Consider the following 24,274-nt stretch of genomic DNA (forward strand, 5'->3'; position numbering starts at 1 on the left):
TCACGTGGAAATTTCACCAGGGAAAATGCGCAAAATAGAAGTAATACGACAAAAACTAACTTTTTTTGCTCAAAGAAAGCTGTAGTAGTTTCAAAACAACTATTTTTATCAACTGATAACATTTTTCTTTGATGATTGTATGAACAAATACGTGGATACTGTGAAACGATGAGATGATCTCACTTGAACAACTTTATTTTTCTTATAAATCAAGTTTTTTTTGTTAGATTCTTGGATTCAAATCGTCCATATTACGGCTTTAAAAACTTTGACCCCAAATTTATTTGTTCGATTCTGCATTAAATGGTATCGCTTTACAATAAATTAAATAAATATGCAAAGTGAATCTAAAAATAAAAACGACCTGTAATCGTCTACAAGCAGCTGACTCAATATTAAAACTTTTTTCTGAAGTCATACACTTATTATTTTCCTTGTATCGAGCTCTAAACAATGTTCCTGATAACAGCGTAATCTAAGTAGCCATGACTGGTAAACCTGACCTACAGGGTGTTTTATGTAATTTTACGGATACGAACTTTCTAGTTTCTAGTAGCTGTTTCAAAAATGCGATGTTGGAGTTTTTATAGTTTTGAAACGCTTATTATTAAATACGAGGTTTGTGCTTAGTTTGCGATTAAGATTAAGAATAAATTTAATAATTAATTTTTTTAACACGCTTCAGGTAATAAAAATTGTATAGTTCTTTGAATTTGGGGGAAATTTTTAATGACTAAAAATAGTGATCAATCAGTTTAAAGTATTGCTCTCTAGAATTATCGTAATCATTGGAAAAATATAAAGATAAGCTTTTTCCTGATGTCACACGGTATGTACTGGAATTATTTATCACAGAATTTTGCAAAAACCTCAATCAAAAAACCCTGTTGTGACACAACAGGAAGGAAATTCAAGTGAAACAAACTAAAGAGGTGCCTTTTTAATAGAATAAACCAACACTCAGAATATCTGGAAATTTATAATAAACGAATGGATGGGTGGATGTGTTTTATTTTTTTTTATTAAAATTTAAGTAGTATACAATCATAATAATAACGATATACAAGGTGATTCTTCTGGTGCCTACACTAGAGCTGCGAAATTTTCAGAACTGCGTAAAATTTACGCCAAATTTAAATTGTAATCACTCATTTTCTTGCACTTCTGAATTCGCCTCCTCAACAGAATAAAACGCACCCAAGTTATTGGACTTTATCTGTTTTTAGGCACCTCATGTCAATTTTTTGGCTAATTTTTAAGTTGCACCTGGTTATACAGGGGTATACAGTTTTTAAAACCTTTTTAAAAAGTGTATAATTTTTTAATACCTATTTGAAAACTGAAAATTTGAAGAATCTTTTAAGGTAGTTCAAAAATGCTAACTTACTGTCAAATTTTATGGTTAGTATGATATTTAGAAAATGATAATAAAGAAGCTATAACTTCGTTTTTTTTTTAATCTGGACTTTTATCAATCTTTCCTATATGTACCTCGTACTTTCAAATAATCTCTTATTTACTTAAAATACTACGGACTATTTATAAAAAATGTAGGATCTCAGGTGGTTCTGGAATTTGAATTTGCCCCATTTAATTATTTTATTTCTTTGGATTTCTGAAATGTTCTAATTTTTATCTAACATAGACAGATTGTATAAAGACTAATTAATTTTCTGAACTTCGAAAGTGTTGCCAACTTTGAAATTTTAAATAATAACAATTTATTTTTATTGCATTTTTGAAATATTTAAATTCAAAATGTCACAGCTCTTGAACCCTTTACAGAAAGTGAATAATTCTTTTTATGTTTGATAACAAAAGGTTCGAAGTAGTTATGTTCTAAAATCTTCAGGATTGTCAACTGTCAAATTTAAAGGCTATTATGATTTTTTGAAAATGATGATCAAAAAATGATTATTCTTTCAAATTCCTAGAATGATTTTGTTTTTTCCATGGCAATCTAAAGAAAATTTATTTTTAAGCATTTATTTATTTATTTTATTGTTTAAAATCTTCTATATCAATCTTACAGTTTTTAAAATAATCGCAAGAATTAGAATATTAGCCCATTATGTATTTTCCTTTTCAATCGAGTAAACTTTCGATAAAGTTGTGCTACTAAATCAAAGAAATGTTTGATTTGTTCAATAAAAAACTAACTTACTTTACATAATTCACCATAAGTTAAAAGTTATAATAAACCATAATTTAATATTATTGTCTTGCTGCTTATTCGACAATAAACCACTTAAAAACTAAATAAAATATTGAAGTTTGACAATTTATTTTGACTATTTTGCAAGGCCTACTTGATTATGATTAATGATAAAAATTACAAAATAAAATCCGTTTTTTGTGATAATTTCAAAAACTGTGAGAGATACATATAGGACGTGTTGATAAAAGTCACCATAAAAATTGATGTTCTTTCGATTGCCATCAAGAAAATAGGGTCATTCTATTTGAAAAAACTGAAATATAGCCGTTTTTTGATAACCGTTTTGAAAAAATCATATTAGCCTTGAATTTTGACAGTTGACAATTTTGAAATTTTTAAAACCTAGCAATTCTAGAAAATTCAAACCTTCGGTTATCGAATTCAGAAAAAATTATTCACTTATCACAAAAAAATCAAGGGCTATAGTAAACCCTTGCAAATATAAAAATAACAAAAAAATGTCATATATATGTCAAAAACTATGACAGATAAATACCAACAATTTGAGTAAATTTTACTCAGTTTGAGAAGGTCATTTCAAAAATGCGTGGTTACCGCGGTGGTTACTACTTAAAATTTCAAATTTGGCGCCAAATTTTCGCACTTGCCGAAGCTAAGCCATTTGGAATATAACTTAGTTGAACTCAGAATGTTCGATTTAGGTCCTATACAAAATTTTAAATCAATACTTAGATTAGAAATTAAAGATTCTACTGTACCTAGATCTTAAGAGAATCACGCTGTATGTTTCTCTACTTTTGTTTGAATCTTTTCTCTTTGTAGTCAATATTTAATAGTTTAATCACTTGTTTAATTAGATTATTTAGTTATTTTTTGTTGATTTTTTTGATGTAAGTATTGTCCAATTATTGGAAAATACTCGTACATGTAAATTCTGTTGGGCAATAAATTGTGATTAGACATTATTTATAGGGACATCTGAAATTACGAAATGATGAAAAAGAGCGACATTTGCGAGTACCTATCATCAACCATTTATTTATTCAAGCGTCACAATATCTTTTTTTGTATTGTTTTATAAATCGTGTAGGCGTTGATTAATAATTAATCAAACTATAAATTATGTATTTCCGTTTTATGAAAATTGGCACCTGTCTGTGCGCTTGAAGCCCCTTTTTCCGGTGTGATTTTCCCGCAGCTTTTCGCCGAATTCCGCGAGTGCTTTGAACTTGGCCTAGACGCACGCTAGACGACGTAAATTTAGATCGTAGTATTGATCAGCGTCCAGACGCCCAGTCTTCCGGTAGCCAAAAAAAATCGTGATTTAACAAGTGCTGTCGTATGAGATAAACATAGGCGAGGCGACGGAAGGAATAACAATGATACTCTTCAGATAAAGTTTAATTTCCATTCAAGCGAGCCACCCATATCACCAGCACATGGTCTCTGAAGCGAATAGATATTTCCAAATAAGGATAAAATTTTGTTGCCACTTCCTTTCTCGCTTAGATAGCACACTTTCACGTCCATCTGTCTCGCTCCATGTGACCCCAAAAACGCACCAAATTAATTGTTTGATTGATCAGAATTTATGGCAATGTGAGGAGGATGGGTTTGACGTGAATTGGTGCAAGAGTTGCGGAATTTTAAGGTTCGTCGTGGGCTGAAATGTTGACTTGTAGGATTTTCGACACGGTCCTTGCCTTATTTGTTTACGGAAATGGGCAAATCGAGGCCCGCACTTTTATACTGTTAATCAGGTCATGGGATATGTGGACGAAACTATTTGGTCACGAAAGAGATTTTATTCTTTTTGTAATTCAAAGCCGGGATTACACGAGTATTACGTTACGTCAACACATGTGCCCACAGGCTTGGGGGAAGTGCCTCAGAAAACACGAGAATGCAAATGATAAAATATGTAAAATTATACTAAAAGTAAACACAAATAATAAGAAAGATAGAGAGGTAAAAAGACGCTTGTGATCGAGGGGTAAATCACACCCCTTTATACACCTGATGTCCTCTGATTTCACCTATTTTTTAAAATGATTTCCCGTGATTTCCTCAAGATTTTTTCTGATTTCTCGAATTTTGTTCAATTTTACCCCAGCCTTCTTTGGGAAAAAAAATGCGTAACAAAAAAAGAGATAAACATAGAAATGAGAGATTTTGAGACAGAAACAAAAACACAAAGAGACAGAGACAGAAAGTCACAAGAGTCATTTATGATTTCCTCTGATTTCCCAAAATTTCCTCTGATTTTTTCAAGACTTCCCCGATTTTTTAATTAAATCATTTCCCGTGATTTCCTCTAAATTCTCCATCTTTGTACATCAATTTCCTCTGCAGTTTATCACTCCCTCGTGATAATATAACATTGAGCGAAAAATGGCATAACAGAAAGAAAAAGAGTTAAACATACCAGAAAAAGAAAGACTCAGACAGAAAGACAGAAATACGCATGTGACAAATAATTTAAAAAATGTGTGATGACTGGTGACAAAAATTGAAAAAAAAACAACCACAAATACATAAATACTTATAGAAAAAAAAGACAGAAAGATAAACGCAAACTGCAAAAAGAGACTGAAGCAGGTAGAAAGATGGTAAAGACTGATGGGTTTTTTCATGATTTCTAAATGATTTCCTCTGATTTCCCCTGATTGCCCTTACATTTTTTAAATTGTTTTTCGTGATTTCTTCAAGATGTTCTCTGATTTTCCCAATTTTGTCCAATTTTACTCTTTCGTCATTATAATTTAACATTAAGCAAAAAAAGAAAGACTCCGAGAGAAGAAAAAAACACAAAGAGAAAGAGACACAAGAGACAGAAAGACGCATATCACATATAAATTAAAAAAATGTCTAATAACAAAAATAGAATAAAAACAGCAGAAAATACAGAAATACAGATAGGAAAAAATGATAGAAAAATAAACGCAAAGAGATACTGAAAAACAGATAGATAGAAAAAGAGAAAAAAGGTAGAGACTGAGAGATTTTTTCATGATTTTCTGTAATTGCTTCCAGATTTTCTCTGATTTCCCTGATTTCCTCTATTTTTTTTAATCATTTCCCATGACTTCTTATGATTTTCCTAATTTACACCATTTTCATCTGCGGTTTACCTCTTACTTGCGATAATACTTACGTGATAAAAGTGAACAAAAAAATAAAATATAACAGAAAGAAAAAGAAATAAAACATAAAAAAAAGATTCAGACAAAAAACAGACTGAGAGAAACAGAAATTCACATGTGACATATTGGTAATAAAAAAAATTTAATAAAAGCAGCAGCAAATACAGAAATTCAGATAGAAGGAAAAGACAAAACATTAAGAGAGAATGAGTATCAGATAGATAGAAAGACAAAAAAAAGATAGAGACTGATAGATTTTTTCATTATTTCCTGTAATAGCTTCCTGATTTTTCCTCTGATTTTCTTACGACTTTCCATAATTTCCCCTTTTTTTAATGATTTTCCGTAACTTCCTCTTATTTTTCTAATTTGTACCATTTTCGTCTGCGGTTTACCTCTTCCTTGTGATAGTACGTGATAAAATGAAACAAAAAATAAAATATAACAGAAAGAAAAGAAAAAGAGAAAACAGAAAAAAAGACTTAGTCAGAAAGACAGATTGAAAGAAAGACAGAAATTCACATGTGACATATTGGTAATAAAAAAAAGTGTCATGACAAAAATTGAATAAAAGCAGCAGCAATTACAGAAATACAGATAGAAAGAAAAGACAAAACGCTATGAGAGAATGAGAATCAGATAGATAGAAAGACAGAAAAAAGTGGAGACTGATAAATTTCCTCATTATTTCCTGTAATAGCTTCCTAATTTTTCCTCTGATTTCCTCACGATTTTTTCTGATTTTCCCTTTTTTCAATAATTTCCCGTAACTTCCTAATTTCTACCATTTTCATCTGCGGTTTACCTCTTCCTTGTGATAGTACGTGATAAATTGAACAAAAAATAAAATATAACAGAAAAAAAAGAGAAAACATAGAAAAAAAAGACTTAGACAGAAAGACAGATTGAAAGAAAAACAGAAATTCACATGACATATTGGTAATAGAAAAAACGTGTCATGACAAAAATTGAATAAAACCAGCAGCAAGTACAGAAATACAGATAGAAAGAAAAGACAAAACGCTAAGAGAGAGTGAAAATCAGATAGATAGAAAGACAGAAAAAATGTAAAGACTGATTGATTTCCTCATGATTTTTTAAACTTTATTCATGATTTCTTCAGATTTCCCAAGATTTCTCCTAATATAAAACTGAGCAAAAAATCGAATAATAATGTATGTAGAAATAAAGAGAAATAAACATAAATAAGAAGAGACAGAAAGACAGAAAGACCCATGTGAGAAATAATAAAAAACGTCTGATGAAATTGAACAGCAACAAATCGGAAATACAGGTAGAAAGAAAAGACAGAAAGACAAGTGCAAAGAGAGATTACAAAATAGAAAGACAAAAAAAAGTAGAAACAAATAGAGAGAAGAATAAGAGAAACACATGTGATCACAGAAAGTGGGACAAAAAATCGTATCACAGAAATAAGGAAGAAAAAAACAGAGTCAGAAAGACAAAAAACGGAAAAACGGAGAAATAGAACGAATGTAACAACAAAAAATTTATGAAAGAATCGCATAACAGAAAGAAAAATAGACGGAAAGAGAAATAGACAGACAGAAAAACAGCTAAATAGTGAGTCTGTAAGAAAAACAAAAAATATAAAAAAGATTGAGAAACAGAAAGACGCATAAAACCATAAAAAAATGGAACAAAAAACAGCAAGAAAAAAGAAAGAAAAACATAAATACAGTTAGGAAGTAGGAACGACAGAGAAGCAGGAAAAACAAGACAATGCAAATGAAATAAAATGCAAAGAGAGACTGAAAAATAAATAAAAATAAATAAAAGATAGGGACAAAAAATAGAAAAACAAAAAATGCATGTGATAACACAAAATAAAGCAAAATATCGTTTAAAAAAATTAGAAAAAAAACGGAAAAACAGAGATAAAAGAAAAGGAGGAAGAGAGAAGGAGAATGTTAATATAAGAACAGAAAAGAAGACAAACAAAAAAAACAGGTATATAAAAAGAACAGAAAGACAAAGGAAGACAGAGAAAAACGCGAAGACAGACAGAACAGCAACATAGAAAGAGTGAAAACCAGACAAAAAAAGCCAGAGAAAAAGACAAAACACAAAAATCACATAACAGATGAAAATGAAAAACAGGAAAAACGCAGAGACAGACAATACAAATAAAAAAACAGAAAATAGAGAGACGCAAAACATTTGTATTTGAAAAAGGACTTAAAAATCTCCTAAAAAATGTCAGGATTTGATGTCTCTGAATGTAAATATCATATTCGAATCGTTTGTTGTTGAAATAAGTAGAAATAAATAAGTAATAAAAGTCAGAAATCGACTATCCTATAACGATTATTGCATATTTTAGCAGTAATGGGTTTGGACATTTGTTGATTCATTATTTCCCTTAGCAGGGGTCGACTTTAGGGGCAGAAATAACAAACAGAAGCGAACGAGACAGGGATGAATCAGACTTGATTTTCGTCTGAAACCGAATGCTATTTGCTGCACTTTATCACGCCCTGTGATAACATCTGTACGTGTTGTTTTTTCTATTGTAGTTTATTTTCCCATATGCTTTCCATTTTAATATGCTGATGTGTTTGTGATTGCCAGTCCTGTTCTCATTTTTTATTTTCATTGAACAAACAAACTTTGGAAAAACTGTCTTTTATTAGACAGCTTGTTGTAACTGGAACGAGTCTATAAATAGCTTTTAGGATAAATTTAACAATGCATTGTCCTCAGCGCTTCATCTTCACAGACCCTCTCATTATCCAACTCCAGTGACCTTAATAAATAATTGCAATGTAAACTAAACTCTCTAATCTCGTCCATATGTTTATATTTATTTATTCGCATCGACCGACCGTGGATTCTTGTCAAGGTTTCAAAATCTCGGTTTTCAAGTCCATCTGACTCATTCGTGATATAATTAAACTATCAAAGCACGGACATAATTTCTTCACTATCCTGCAAAGGTTCGTCCTACCCCAATCTTGGCAGCAATGACTCAGGCCTGACGTGTCCACCCATAGGGCTTTCCTCTATCGATGATTCATTACTGTTTTGGTAATTAGATTCCTGGCAAGATCGGCGAGTGAGTAAAATTGTAAATAGTAGTGTGGGAGAGAGGAATTCGAACGGAGTGATGATTAATCAATCTTCCGGTGACTGCGGAAAACTTTTACCGAGGAAATTAACATTTCGCATTTATTACAAGCTAACAAATTGTGAGCATTTAATTTAAATGTGTTAAAACGCTTAGTGGCACTTTTTGAAAGTTTCTAACCGTGTCAGTGGCCACAAAGCTGAAACTTTAATTTGGCGACCTTGTATAACAAATTCACGGATATCTAAAAGTTAGGATATGAAACAATGTACCAATAAAACGTCCTGTTCTCGATAGTTCCGTTAATGCCGCCAGAGAGAGCGTCTAACTTTTCAGAGCAATGAATTTGAAAAAATGGTTCTATTTGAATAACGGTTAACACAGAGCAAAGAAAAAAATACAGGCTGATAGAGCATTAAATTCTCAATAGTATGACGTAAACATAATGCAAAAATTTTGTCGTAAACTATTTTAAAAAAAATGTCAAACTTTTACCAATTTGCACTCTGTCCTATATTTTTCAAAACGCTGCGAATACGGTTACAGATACGAGAAAAATGTTGGGAAGAAAGTTGTAGAGAATTAAATTTCCTACAAAAAAGTCCGCGAGACCATGTCTCTATCGTCAACGGTTTAGGCACTAAAAATGTTTAAAGACGCTCAAGCGACGGATTTGCTTCATTTTTCTGGTGGTCAAGTATTGGAAGTAAATTTATACCTAAACCGTTGAAGGTCGCGGACTTTTTTGTATCTTTAACCGTATTCGTAGCATTCGCAAAAATATAAGGTGGAACGGAAATTGCTAATTCTAAGCGATAATTCTTTGCGCACCGTCGCACATTTATCAAAACGCTGGGAATACGGTTGAAGATACAGAAAAAGTGTAAGGAACAAAGTTGTGGAGAATTAAATTTCCTACAAAAAAGTCTGCGAAACCATATCTTGATCTTTAACCATTTGGGCCCCAAAGTCGTTCAAAGACGCACAAGCGACGGATTTGCTCAATTTTTCCGGTAGTCAAGCATTGGAAGTAAATTTATACCTAAACCGTTGAAGATAGAAATATGGTGTCGGGGACTTCTTTGTAGAAAATTTAATTCTCTACAACTTTATTCCTTACACTTTTTTTGTATCTTCAACCGTATTCGTAGCATTCGCAAAAATATAAGGTGGAACGCAAATTGCTAATTCTAAGATAATTCCTTGCGCACCGTCGCACATTTATCAAAACGCCGGGAATACGGTTGAAGATACAGAAAAAGTGTAAGGAACAAAGTTGTAGAGAATTAAATTTGCTATAAAAAAGTCTGCGACACCATATTTCTATCTGCTACAGTTTGGGTATAAATTAGCTTTCCGTTACTTGACCACCGGTAAAATGACGCTTGAGCGTCTTTGAACATTTTTAGGGCCTAAACCGTCGACGATAGAGATATGGTCTTGCAGACTTTTTTAAAGAAAATTTAATTCTCTACAACTTTCCCCTCAACATTTTTCTTGTATCTTTAAATGAATTCACAGCGTCTTGAAAAATACGAGACGAGGCGCAAATTTTTAATCATGTTTCTTATGAAAATTCAAGGTGTCAGTTTTTCTCAGTCTGTTAACAGTGCAAAGCTCAACATTTCTGCATTATTTTGAAGTAATTAGTAAATTGGTTGAGAATAAATAAATTTAAAACGCCCTCATTTGTACTCTGCCGTACTATTTTTTTAGGTTCAGAAAAACCTGCGATTTTCCTAAGCTATAGTCCTCCGTAGACTGGAATAAATTTATTCGAGATGCAAATTAATAATATTTAATTTGTGTATTACGTAAAATTTAAAAGTAAATAAGTCTCTGGAAATTCATGGAATGTGGTAAACATTATTTAATCTATCATTATCATATTTACACAAATTGGATTTAATGCAGTTTTCCTTTCCTTGTAAATGTCTGATAACAATATTATACTAACGGTGCCTTTCTAGCATTATAATTTATCGAAAAATAATAAAAAAATGCAGTACCGCAAAACGGAAATGAGATCGGTATGTGGATTAAACAAAATACCAAAGAGCCGTTTCACAGCTGATAAAAGCCACTCGAGTGAATCACTGAAATTTTTGATAAAGGTAAAATGATTCAAAACAGATGGTTAGCGTCTCTTCTGATGGAAATCTCCGAATTGGAAGCCGATTCAAGGTTTATTTTCCATAAAACACGAAACGGTGTCGGTTTCCTTTTCGAGGCATCAGCCAATCGTAGTGCACTTTCTTTACCATAATTATCCAAGACGTTGAAATTTATTATTTGACCGAATTTGTTCAAAATTCGCTAATATGGTGATAATGAGACGCTTATTTCGCTGATATGGGTTAAGTAGCACATGGTGCGCGTTTCCACAACATTGGGTCGACTGTTTCAATTTTTCAATAAAATCTGATTTATCACGCAATTAAATTTATGCAAAAACTCCTCTAATCAGCTGTTGTGCTCGCGTCTAAATTTACGGTTTCTGGGAATTTCTAATTTCTGATGGTCATAATCATCCGCCAGATGTCAAACAGGTGCTCCATCAGACTTATCTCTGACACCGATTTTTCTTATCAAACAATCTCGCTTATGTAACAAAGCACCAAAATAAAATTTATAAGGTACCGGCCAAATATTTATTTATTAAGGTTGAAGTCATCACTGTCAGCAAATTAGCACAAATCTGTGAATTAAATTCCCGGCGTTTAGTTTAAAGAGTTTAAATCATTTCCGCTTCGCACAGCACAAAGTCGTTCCCAAAGTGATAACGATCGCGTTTTTTCGAACTGGAACACTTGGAAGAAAGTTGGTAGATCACGTGAAAAGGAAAACAATGCATGATCGCCTTGTTTATGTAATTGTTTAGCGAGAAAGCCATTTGCCTATAAATAAATTTGGGAAATGTTTTGGCACACTTCTTAGGATGTGGAAGTCGCGTTCCGTTGGTCGGACAGTGGTCACTTATCGTGAAAAGGCGGCCAAACACACATTTTGACTTATCAGTTTCCGTTTTCATGGGGAAAAACGCTGATTCGCAACCAAACACATTCAGAGAAACTTTTAACTGGGTCTTATCTACAATTTGATTCCACGATTTATTGCCACCTTAATTTATTTAAATTACGTCCTTTTTTCTCAGATATCTTATATCAATTATTAAAAAAATGTATTCAAGTTTGTGAAATTTTGACTACGGGGAACTATAAATTAGGAGACGAAACGAGATAGATAATGCAGAATTTTCTGATCCCAAAAAATTGTATGGCCGAGTTTTACTCGGCGCCAAATCGTTTTAAATTATTTTAAATTCAAACAATTCACTAATTACTTGGAAAAAATGCAGTTAACAGCTTGAGAAATTTTCTTGTGAAATATGAAAAAAATATATTCAAAATTTGCGCTTCGTCCCGTATTTTTCAAAACGCTGTGAATACGGTTAAAGATACAAGAAAAATGTTTGAAAGAAAGTTATAGAGAATTAAATTTTCTTTAAAAAAGTCCGCGAAACCATATCTCTATCGTCAACGGTTTAGACCCTAAAAATGTTCAAAGACGCTCAAGCGACAAATTTGTTTCATTTTACCGGTGGTCAAGTAACAGAAAATTAATTTATACCTAAACTGTCGAAGATAGAAAAATGGTATCGCGGACTTTATTATAGGAAATTTAATTCTCTACTACTTTGTTCCTTACACTTTTTCTGTAGCTTCAACCGTATTCCCAGCGTTTTGATAAATGTGCGACGGTGCGCAAAGAATTATCGCTTAGAATTAGCAATTTGCGTTCCACCTTATATTTTTGCGAATTCTGCGAATAAGGTTGAAGATACAAAAGAAGTGTAAGGAACAAAGTTGTAGAGAATTAAATTTTCTACAAAAAAGTCCGCGACACCATATTTCTACCTTCAACGGTTTAGGTATAAATTTACTTTCCAATACGTGACCACCGGAAAAATTAAGCAAATACGTCGCTTGAGCGTCTTTGAACGACTTTGGGGCCCAAATGGTTGAAGATAGAAATATGGTCTCGCGGACTTTTTTGTAGAAGATTCAATTCTCTACAACTTTCTTTCTAACATTTTTCTTGCATCTGTAACCGTCTTTGCAGCATTTCGAAAAATATGGGGCAGAGTGCAAATTCAAAAATTTTTTTGAACATAGTTTACGATAAAATTTTTGCATAATGTTTATGCTTTACTATTGAGAATTTAATGCTCTATTTGCCTATATTTTTTTTTTCTACTTTGTCTTAACCATTATAAAAATACAACATTTAAAAAAAATTCATTGTTCATTAATGGAACTGCGCTCTCTAGCAACATTAACGGAACTATCGAGGACGGGAACATTTTATTCGTACGACGTTTCATATCCTAACCCTTAGATATCCATAGTTTTTATATACAGGATCGCTAAAAAGTATGGATACAGTTAAATATTTTCAGAACTGTTTAACAGAGAACCTTAAAATTTGGGTAACAGTTGAAATGTCTAAATTTTATCATCTGAGAGTTTTTTTTAAATGTTTATCGTCATTTATTTTCTTTGATTGTTAGTCAAATGTAATGATTTTTAAAGAAACATTTTTTTTTAAATTCAGGGATGTAACATAATAGCCACCTTTATTTTTAGTAAAAGGTAAAAAAATAAAAATGCAAAAATTTATTTCTGGATTTCTGGAAAAGTAAAACTATTTGCCAAAAATTAAACTTGGGTGCATTAATTAGTTTAGCGATGGTACATTTAAGTAAAACTGAGCGAAAAAAAACTCATGTTGGTTGGTCATGGGGACAGGAAACCAAGAAGTTACTTGAAATCATTTTGAAGATGTTTCCGTGTTTATTTTTTTTTAATTAAAACGTGTTATTTTAACAATTATTTTTAACTTGTACCTGTTTTTGGCCAATGTTTAAACAGCATAGACCTAGAGATAGATAATGACAACATTTCCAGGGCTAACAAAATTTTACATTTTTCAAAATTTTATTGGTTCATTTTTTTTTTAATTTCACGTAAATTAAGATATCTGTGTGTTATACTATAGAACTCAAAAAAATGCTTTTTTACAATATCAAATTTGATCCTTGTTGCCATTTAAAAACATCAAATTAGCCTTGTATCTTAAGAACAAATGAAGATAGAAATTTGATAGACGATAGAATCTATATACTCTTAAGCATATACCAAACTTCAATAAATTTTGATGAATAGTTTTTATAATATTTAACTGTTTCTTAATAAAAAATATTTTGTTGGCATTTTGTGCACCAATTATTTCGCGAGTGAATAAAAACGTTTAATTGATCCCATATTGGGAAAACCCCTCGTTAGGCTAATCGTTGTTGGTGCAATAATTGCGAGGGGTGAGTTAATTAAGCCACCGTCTCGGAGGTGTCATTGCTGAGGTAATTAAGTCAGCATATCTGTCGAGCTATTCTCATAGGAAACGCGCTCCGGGTCCAACAAACCGTGCTCTCCTTCAGGTTAAAGAACTGACATAACCGTGAATGTGCAGCAAGAACAAGAAATAAATCAGCGTCAACGTTTCAAATAACTTGTCAGAAAAATAATCAGAATTGTTTTGCCATATGGGGATCGTTGGTTTCTCTATGTGGCGCGGCATCAGTGCAATTATTGCGAGACGATCGGCCTTGCTCTGTGCACTTTTTACACACAAGAAATTGCCCATAATGTGGACGAAAGTTGCCACTTTTGAGAGAATTTAACAGTTAGAACGTGATGTGATGCTAAGTTATACGAGGTTTATAGTTCGGTGGTTGATTTTAATTGCTTTTTAAAGCGGGTTTCATTAATTAAGATGCGGGCAAATTGGAGCGTGGAAGCTAATATGTGTCACTTTTGGGGAAGCTTTTGCTATTTGTTAAGACCACTTCACCCAAAATTAAATTTGGAAAATTTTATCTAAACTTCGCTCAGAAAACGACAAATATGAAAATGACCGTGTTCCTAATTTGGTTATTTTTTGCCAAAATTTTGAAAATTAAGTGAGTTTTGATTGTAAACAAGATAAAACAGTAAAACGCGAAAATAGGTACTTATATACCTTTGTGTGTAAGTTTTGGGGTCGTTCAAATGATTTTATCCGAAATGAGTGAGATTTTTGAAAGACGTGCAAAAAAGGTACTAATATCCTAAATGGTTTTAGAGCTTTTTTAAGTTAATTTTGCAAAAAATATTAGTTTCTCATTAAAAATGAGCAAAAGATAACAAAAGAAAAAAAAGATAAAAACAATAGAATATTCGACTTTAATTGGAAATTTTTGGGCCAATTAGTAGATAATTTCGCAAAATAAATGCCCTTGTAACTCAAAAAAAACCATATTTTTTAGAGTATAGTTATTTGTTTTGTTAACATGTTTTAATGAAAGCTTGCGAAAAAACAAATTTCTGGTCGAAAACATTTTCGACCTACTTTTGTATTTTTTTTTTATAAAAATAAATAAAATCGAACAAGACAAATGTACCAATGACAGAGGCCAAAATAATGTCATCTTCGAACTTCAGTTGCGATTTTTTGACTTGTTCTAGCAAAACTGATCGTAATAATAGATAAAAACCATATAATAAACTAAAAAACTGAAAAATAAATAGATAAATAAACAAAATCGAATTTACAAAAATTGCATTGCACTAAAACTAACTAACTAAAAATAAATCAAGAAGAAAATAACAAAAAGGAGAAGGAATTCTGGAAAAAACTAAAGATTAGAAAATTAATTTTATTTCGTAAATTGTTCACTTTATTGTAACAAGTGTTCAATAATTGTTCTGGTCAGATCGCCTATGTGTGGCAATTGTCACAAAAAAACGTATGTCGCGGTTAACATTACAAAATAATGACAGATGACAGCTGTCAGTGTCAGACCAAAAATTCACACGTTCAAATGAGCTTGCAGAGTAAATTCTTGAACGTCTGCATACAATTATCATAATTTTCAATGTGATTTTTATCAAAAACTCCTAAATGCAAAAATAAGACAACGTTTAAACAGTTGACACCAAAACATATGAACTTATCACGCAACCTACGTTCATGCTAGAAAGAGAAAACCACAGCAAACCACGACCAGAACAATTATTGAACACTTGTTATTTTAGGAGAGAGATCTTTCAAATATTGCTGTTCTAAACTTGAGTAATATTTATTCAAATAACTTTATTTGATGATACCATCATCATCAATTTACAGAAAAGTGAATCAAAGTTAAACTGAAGTCGTGTTAGAAAACATTTTTAACGTATTTTTTGCTTAGTACATCTGTAGTGGAATGACACTAGAAATACAATGTGACACAAAATGGTTGTCCATTATGGAATTCAAATTCGTCCAAATGACAATTGTAGTTTCAGTCATCTTTTTCAAATCTTTAAATTATTTTTTTACTAACATTTTTCTTTTTTTCGGTAAAGTTGTTTTAAATGTAAGGTTTGTCTTAATTTGTGTTTTAATTTTTTTGCTTTTTGTTGTTGTGTATTATTCTTTTGTTTTTATATTTGAAACCATTTTGCATTATTTTGACAGATCTGTCACTTTGACGGCATTCATTACGTTTAAATTTCATAGGTGACTTGATGAATAAATATTCTTACACAGTGGTATTATTAAAACTGTAAAAAAATTCACAGCTAGAGAAAAAGTATTCACAAGCTAAAGCTGATTTTTGTGTTATTTGTAGTTTTTGAAATGCAGTAAAAATACATATCTTTAGTATCACTGATTTTCAATATATGTTTTTGTAATAATTAAGTATTTATTATATAAAAATGACGTCAGAACTTGATAAATTTCAGGTTTAAAAGTGTATTTATCAGTTCCTGGATCAATTATGGTTTACAATTTTGTAATAAATGAAGTGTAATTGCGCTATCAGCGATCTTTATATTGTTTTATAGCAAGTATTGATTGCACGCAATATTTATCACCAAATCTTTTGATAAACATTTATTGAGAATTTATTTCGAAATTGACATATTTTTGGTAGGTATATTATAACCAGAAGTAATTTAAATTATGCCATTTGTTTACCGATAACAAAAAAGTTGTAAGTCTTATTTTAGGTCAAGACCAAAATTTTGATAAAACTGACGTTTGACTTAAAAAAAATGAAGAAAAGCCTTGCTTTTAGACAGACTTTCTTGAGTGTTTAGAACCACTTATTAGAACTTGCATTCTTTCATAATCGATCAATTTTATCACGCACTCTAGATCAGAGAGGTAAGGAAAGTAAGTCTTTTCCTCTACCACTCGGCAACTTGTTTTAACATTTTTGTTTAACTGTAACCACCAATTTACATTTTTGGAATAAATTTCGACAGTTCATTTACCTACTTAAACTTATCATCCAAATTAATTAATCAGTTATTTTAATTAAAAAATTTATTAAGCTTGTCTTGTAAATTTCGTCCTGGATTTTTATAATTTACATTCATGTGATAAATTTGAACACTCAAACTTTATCACTTATCAGTCAGTCGCCTTGTGATAAGAGATAAGTCTTTGCCAATTTCGTAAAATTGAACAAAACATTACGTAATATCCATTTTCGACCCATATATAGGACACCTGTATACCTCCAAGGGAAGTCATAACAATTTCCGGGACAGCTGCTGGATGACACATCGGAAGTTTGCATTGCGATTAACGTTTTCTTTCCTCAACAAATTTAGCAAAATGCATTTTTCCTTAGTTTTCGAAAATGCATTTATATTCATGATAAAGCCACTCCTCATTTCGTGACAAGAGTCCATCGGAAGGCCCGAAGAGGAATTTAGTAACAAGATAGACGATGCAAAACAATTACTTGACTCGGTTTCAAGGCGATTGCTGATAATTTCTAACTAGGTTAAAAAAAACTATTTCACTACTGCCAGTAATAAGAGAAAAAAATGGGGAAAACTACTGGCTTTTTCTCCCCAATCAAATAAACATTGATTACCACAATTGGATATTTATCAGATATCTAATTACACTGGACAACAAATTTTATTTTATTTTAATTTTGTTTAGAAATTATATCCAAATTAATTTTTTTATACAGCCTAGAATAAAATTCATAACTTTCATTTAGGCGATTTTGGAGAAAATTCCCCAAACAGGTCAAGTTTTATTTTTCCTTGCCTACTATTTAGTGCATAGGGTTTTTGTTTATCTGTTGTCAGAAATGCATAGCCACCTCTAACTTGTTTTTTTCAAATGTAATGGTATGTCAAGTGACACTTCGTATAAAAGCCCTTTTTGCAAGCAATACAACGCACTATTTGTTTTTTGAATTTTTTCAAAGCCTACGTGATAAAAAAATAAAAAATAGTTTGCCAAATTTCAACTTATAAAAATTGGTTTTAATTTTTTTATCGGGTGGGCTATGAAAATATTCAGAAAGCAAATAGTGCATTGTATTCCTTGCAAAGTGCTCTTTCACATGAGATGTCACTTGACATACCATTACATTTGAAAAAAAAAGTTAGAGGTGGCTGTGCATTTTTGAAAATAGATAAACAAAAACTGCATGCACCAAATGATGTGCAAAGAAAATAAAAAATTGACGTGTTTAAGGATTTTTTACAAAAATTGCTTATATTCAAGTTACAAATTTTTTTGTAGTTAATAATTCCACACTGTATACAGGATGTGCCGTATAAACCTCATATGTGAAGTATTAGGAGTTCTAATAATGACAGTCATCTGAAAATTTGTATACTATCATACTCTCTTATGTCCTTTTCAATGAAAATATTTTCAAGATGGCGACACTTCCGGGTATACCGGAAGTCGCTATCAATTTTCATATTTTAAATGGAAAGCTATATTTTTTAATGCTTTTTTAGATTACTTGAGTTATTTTAAGATAGTTTTCGTAAGCTTCCCCTATATCTAAATTTAACCGTTTACGGAATATTTAGTGTTTTCAATATATTTTTTTTTGATTTATAGTTCAAAAATCGATAACTTTGCCATTTTTTAAAATTTGAAAATATTTTTTACCTCATTTAAAACAGGAAGCCTTGATCTTTCCCTTGGTGCTTTCAAGTTTCTTAAAAAAAGGTAACAAACCCAAAATTTTTAAAGTTAAGTTTGTAGAAGTTTAAGCACCCATAACTCAATTTTTTCAAATGAAATGCCATAAGTTTTATTTTACTAAATGGCAGAGAATTTAATTCTACATCATCTGTGTTAGCAAGTTAGCAAACATACTTATGTTTAATAGTTTTTAAGTTAATAACTTTTTCTTGGGTTTGAGAAATTCATTTGTCATAGGATTTTTCTCATAGGTTGCTATGGAAACGAGAAGAAAAGTGTAAGAAATGAAATTATTTTAAACCAACATTTAATAAATTTATTTGTAATCAAAAATGTTTCATGCAAAAATAGCAGTGGTTAGTAAGAAATTATTTATTCAAAGTCAAAAAAAACAACATAACTTGAAAATTATCACAGATAGGTATAGGGAATGCTAATACCGATAGATGCAGAAGTCAAAAAAAACAACATAACTTGAAAATTATCACAGATAGGTATAGGGAGTGCTAATACCGATAGATGCAGAAAACAATCCTCCACCATCTAGTAAAATAAAAATTGGGACATCCCATTTGAAAAAATTAAGTTATGGGTACTTGAAGTTGTCCAAACTTAACCTTAAAATTTTTGGGTTTATTAACTTTTTTCCCAATTCTGAACACACCGGAGAACAGATCTAGGCCTTGTCTTTTAATTCTCCAAATATGATTTCAAAATCTCTAAAACTAAGAGAGTTAGCGATTTTTTAAGTGACAGGTGCAGATCCAAAAATTTTCAAAAAATCTTAAATATCTCGAAAACGGTTAAACTTAGGTATAGGGAAAACTAATAAAAACGGCCTTAAAATGACTCAACTAATCCAAAAACCCAGTAAAAAACATAGCTTTCCATTTAAAATAACAAAGTTGATAGCGACTTCCGGTATAACCGGAAGTACCGCCATCTTGAAAATACTTTCATTGAGCAGAACTCAACGAATTATAGCTGAGTACCAACTTTCAAAAAAATATCTTCCAATTCTTCTAATGTGGGGTTTAGATGGAACAGCCTGTATTTTGTAAGCGATTTTTAACTGAAAATCGTATTTTGCCGAAATTCCGTAGATAAGCGAACAATTAAAACGTCTCCAAGCCTTATCTTGAGACACTATGTGCAAATCAGGCACGTATTCGAGATCAGGTCATTGTTCTAATCCTCGTAAATTATTTAATTAAATTCTCCAAGAATCTAACAATTTTCCAATAATGGCATCGTTTCGCACAGCTTGAGTCACCACCAAATCCGTCACCATATAAGGGCCAAGTGAGCCATTTAAAGTGCTGTCGCTATTATTTCATCGCTACCGATATTGGCGAGGTTTTGCCCTTATTTGCGATGGAATAAAATCGCCTTGTATGTGATAACCTGACCCAGATTAGGCGACAATAGAGGTCGACAATTTATAACCGAAACATTTCAGGGATAACAGTTCCTTACAAGGCACCAGCCGCCTTGACTCAAGGCGAATGAATTTGCACTGTTATATTATAAAATAAGAGACGATGAGCAAAACAAATCAGCTGACGGAAATCATCTCAAGGTTTCGAAAGCGGTGCGAAGGTCCTCGAACTTGCAATTAACGAGATAAGTGAGCCGGTGTGAATTTATTCCGAATTTGGAAACGGTGCGTGGTTATGCCATCACGGCGTTTATTTTATTACAGATCAAATAAGTGATTCACGAAGCTTTAGACCTCAAACGGGACGATTAGTCACAGAGGATTAATTTTAGAGCAGACATGGAAATGCGGTCTCGTCTGGACTGTTATAAATTACGAAATTACTCATTTAATTAATTAATTTAATTAATTTTTCGACACATTCTGAATGGAAATAAAATAAACAAATATTCATTCTGGGTTTTTCAAGAGACAGCTAAACTGAAATTCCGTTACAGGGAAAACAATGTTAATTTTTTCCCAGGTTTCCAAAAAAAATTAAATTAAAAACACCACTGGAAACTGCGTCAAATTATCTACAAATGTATTTACAACTAAATGAAACTCTATTGCGAGAAAAGAAAAAGATAAAATACAGAATAAAAAGTCAATAACAAAAAACTAGAAAGAGTAGAGAATAGAAAGAAAAGTCTAAAAAAATACACAGACTTGAATAGAAAGTAATTATATAGAAAACACAAATACTCTGTATTTATTATTATTAATTATTATTATTATTATTATTATTATTATTATTATTATTATTATTATTATTATTATTATTATTATTATTATTATTATTATTATTATTATTATTATTCTATTAAATTTTTGTTTTTTGACGCTTTTTGTTCTCTAGTTTCTGTGCTTTTTTGATCTGTGTAAAATACTTCTATTGTTAGCAGCGGTAAAAATAAATACTATTTTTAATATGGTATTCTTGACCAACATAAACTTTTGCTTGAAACTACAGAACTCTAGTGAGTGAAAAAGGAGAACTAAAAAAATAAAATAGAGAGCAAATATTAAATCATTAGACTTGAGGATAGAAAAAACCGTTTATTCATTTTGTTTACTGTCTGGCATTGCCTTTTGACCAAGATTTGTTAAATTCGGACGACTGAAAGTTGAAAATGCCAAAAAACAGACAGAAACGATAAAGTTAAAAAAAAGTAGAAGAAGAATACAGAAAAGATAGAATATAGAAACTATAGAGTTACTAATATATAGAGAATATAAGTCAAGACAGATAAAAAAATAGATTAAACGGAATATAAAAAGAATAAAGAGAAAATAAAAATTCTTTTTCTCTCTCTTATTTTTTACATTTCTTTAGTTGTGAATGTTTACACCAACATATAAATTAATTTTTTGACCAAATTTACCAAATGTAGACCTTACATGTTGAGCACTCTCTATAATGTTTGAGCTTATTTATTAGTTTGAAAATTTCAAAATATGGGGAAGTTACTTTTCCGAGTTCTCTGAAAAAGCCCAAAAACTGGATGTTTGAGCAATTTAAATAAATTAATTTCTAAGGATTGTGGCATAATAAAGAGCAACACGTATAATTGTAACAAAAATTGCTTATTTTGGTAGGTATTTGTTGAGCCAAATGAGCCAAATTGCTTGGGAGTAGTTTAAATCGTTCAGTTTTTATAACGTAATACTTAGAACATACTGTGTATAACAAATACATTGAAATTTTTAATTCTGGAAATTCAGTGTTAATTAAGAATTTTCTTTTTGCTAATTAGGTTTGCTCAACTGTTGATAATAAATGCATACGAATTTTTTCCTGTTCAATTTTCTTCCTTTTTTTTCTTTTCTTATTCTCCTTTTTTTGTTGTTTTTGTTTTTGAGAGACTGCCAATAGTTTTTCTATTTAGTTTTTAGTTATTAAATAAATTCCAAGTTTATTTTTATTTAATTCCTATATTGTTTATAGATATTATTTTATTTATTATTATTATGTATTTTTTCTATTAGTTTTCCTTTGAGGCTGAGTTGAATAGCTGAAAGCTAGAGTTCCTTCGCCGCCTCATTGGTTTAATTTTGTAGAATTTTATTTAATAAAGACATTATTATTATTATTATTATTATTATTTATATTATTCTAGTCTTTTTTTTAACAAACTGATTAAAATTTTGAAATTTCTATTTTTACGGCAATAGAACTATGCAAAAAAAATTAAATAAATCAACCAAATTTTGAGAGATAAAAGCTGTAGAGCACTCAAAATCCACACTTTGATCCAAATTGAATTTAATAACTGAGAACTTATAACTTAAAAATGTCTTTGAGCCAGCCATTTGAGTTGCAATCAGAAATCTGCATGTTTCTTAGAAATGTTTAACCAAAGTTTAACCAAATATTACCTAATTTTCTTGTTAGGATATTGATCATTTAGAAAAAAGTAGGACAAATCTTCCATGTTTCGGAGAGAAGTACGAGTTGTAAATTACCAAAAATCTTTATTTTAACCCAAAATAAATTTAATAATCTTTAATAAACAGAATGCTTCCAATGCTTCTTAGAATTTTTGGTTGAAAAACTTAAGACTAGAAGTTCAAACGTCTCAAATTCCTTTAAATTATTGCACCTGATGATGTAATTAATTAATCTATTGTGCCTTATTTATAGGATAATCTGAGATAAACTTTTAGTACATTATTAATTTTTAATCTGACGAAATGATCCCAATGAAAAAAAAAAAGTTTTTCTTCGATAATTTACAACAAATTGATTTAGTAATTTAAGAAAAAAAACCCTAGAAATTTCTTTGAGTGATCTCGGATGCAATATTCTAGATCAATTTCTTGCAAAAATCTGCTAATTTTTTAGAAAGTGACACATCAACAATTAGTATAAGTCCAAGCTTGAAAATCTTCTTGGAAAATTAACTATTCAAAAAAAATCAATAAAACGTCCATGTTTTTTAAAATAATAGTTGCAATAATCATTTTATGTCAAAATAAATTCAGTAATTTTTTGACAAATTGTGACAAATTATATTTTCGAAATTTCGATTAGAAATGGTAATCGGTGATTGCCCCAAATTAAATATCTAGTCTTTCATAAATTAAGAGAAAAATATTAAAGAAAAAAAAAACACTTTGTCCAAACTTTAAAATTTTGTTGTTAGATTTTTTGTCTCCAAATCTTATTTCAAAAAATACGAGTACACTATGCATACCTATATGTATTTGCTAAGATAAAGTTTCGTGTTTTTGGAACTTGGGTTTTATTTGTTCATTACTCAACGTTTGGCAATAGTTTCCTGCTAACTCATCATGAGTACTCAATTGTACGATTGATAGTTGTTCCAAAAAACACAAATGAATCTCAAAGTAAATACTTTTGTGAAACTTCATTCACTCTTTCACAGAGAAAAAAGCAGATAACCAGGTAGAAACAATTTGTAATCCAGATTTGATTATTTTAACAGTTTTTCTGATGAGTTTATATGTTCATTGAAGCCGGATTTTCTCATTGAACATTTCCCAAATGAAAGAAGACAAAAACGACTTAGCATGATATGAAGAAAAATTCATTATTCCTACAGCTTTAAATTTAATCAATGGAACTATATTTTACGTGAAAATGAAATAAAATACAGTTTGAATAATCGTAACCCAAAATAAATATAATAGCCTTCAATCAACGGTAGGAATACGTTGTTCATCCAAAGCTAAATTTTAGGAAAAACTTGCTTCTCTAAATTATCGTATCTGGAAATACAGTATTTTTTAGGTGGCAATCTAAGATAAACAATGGAATATCGATTTTTACGGTGATTATAAATGATCCAAAAGAAAAACTAAGTTAGATGCTTTGCTTTCATATTTTGCTCCAAATTAAATTTAATAATAAAAAAAACCTTAGAAATTTCTTTGAGTGATTGAACATTAAATAAAAGTAAAGTAAACCGTCCAAGTGTTTTGGAAAACACAGTAATTGCTCCTCATTTTATTCAATAAACTTTTTTCGTTGCAAACTGAGATACATTTTTAGAAGTCAGATTAAATCCTCTAAATTAAGATTAGTAGAACTCGTGAAACACTCAAAATCCATAACTGCTCTAATCCTCCATAAATTAAGGAAAAAAATTGAAAAATTCATTGAGTAACAGTCGGTTCTAGATCCATTTTCTTATAGAAATCTGTATATTTCTGAGAAATGAACACATGAACTGTTGGATCTGTTTGTTGTATTGGCGTCTCTCAAAAATACCAAACTATATTTAAAAAAAATACGCTGTAAACTTTATAATAAAATTTTGTGAATTTTTGGGAGTTTGCTTTTTACTTTTTAAAAGCATTTATTTAACTTG

The sequence above is a fragment of the Tribolium castaneum genome, chromosome 6 (genome assembly GCF_031307605.1).
Source record: "Tribolium castaneum strain GA2 chromosome 6, icTriCast1.1, whole genome shotgun sequence".
NCBI classification, from domain to species: Eukaryota; Metazoa; Arthropoda; class Insecta; order Coleoptera; family Tenebrionidae; genus Tribolium; species Tribolium castaneum.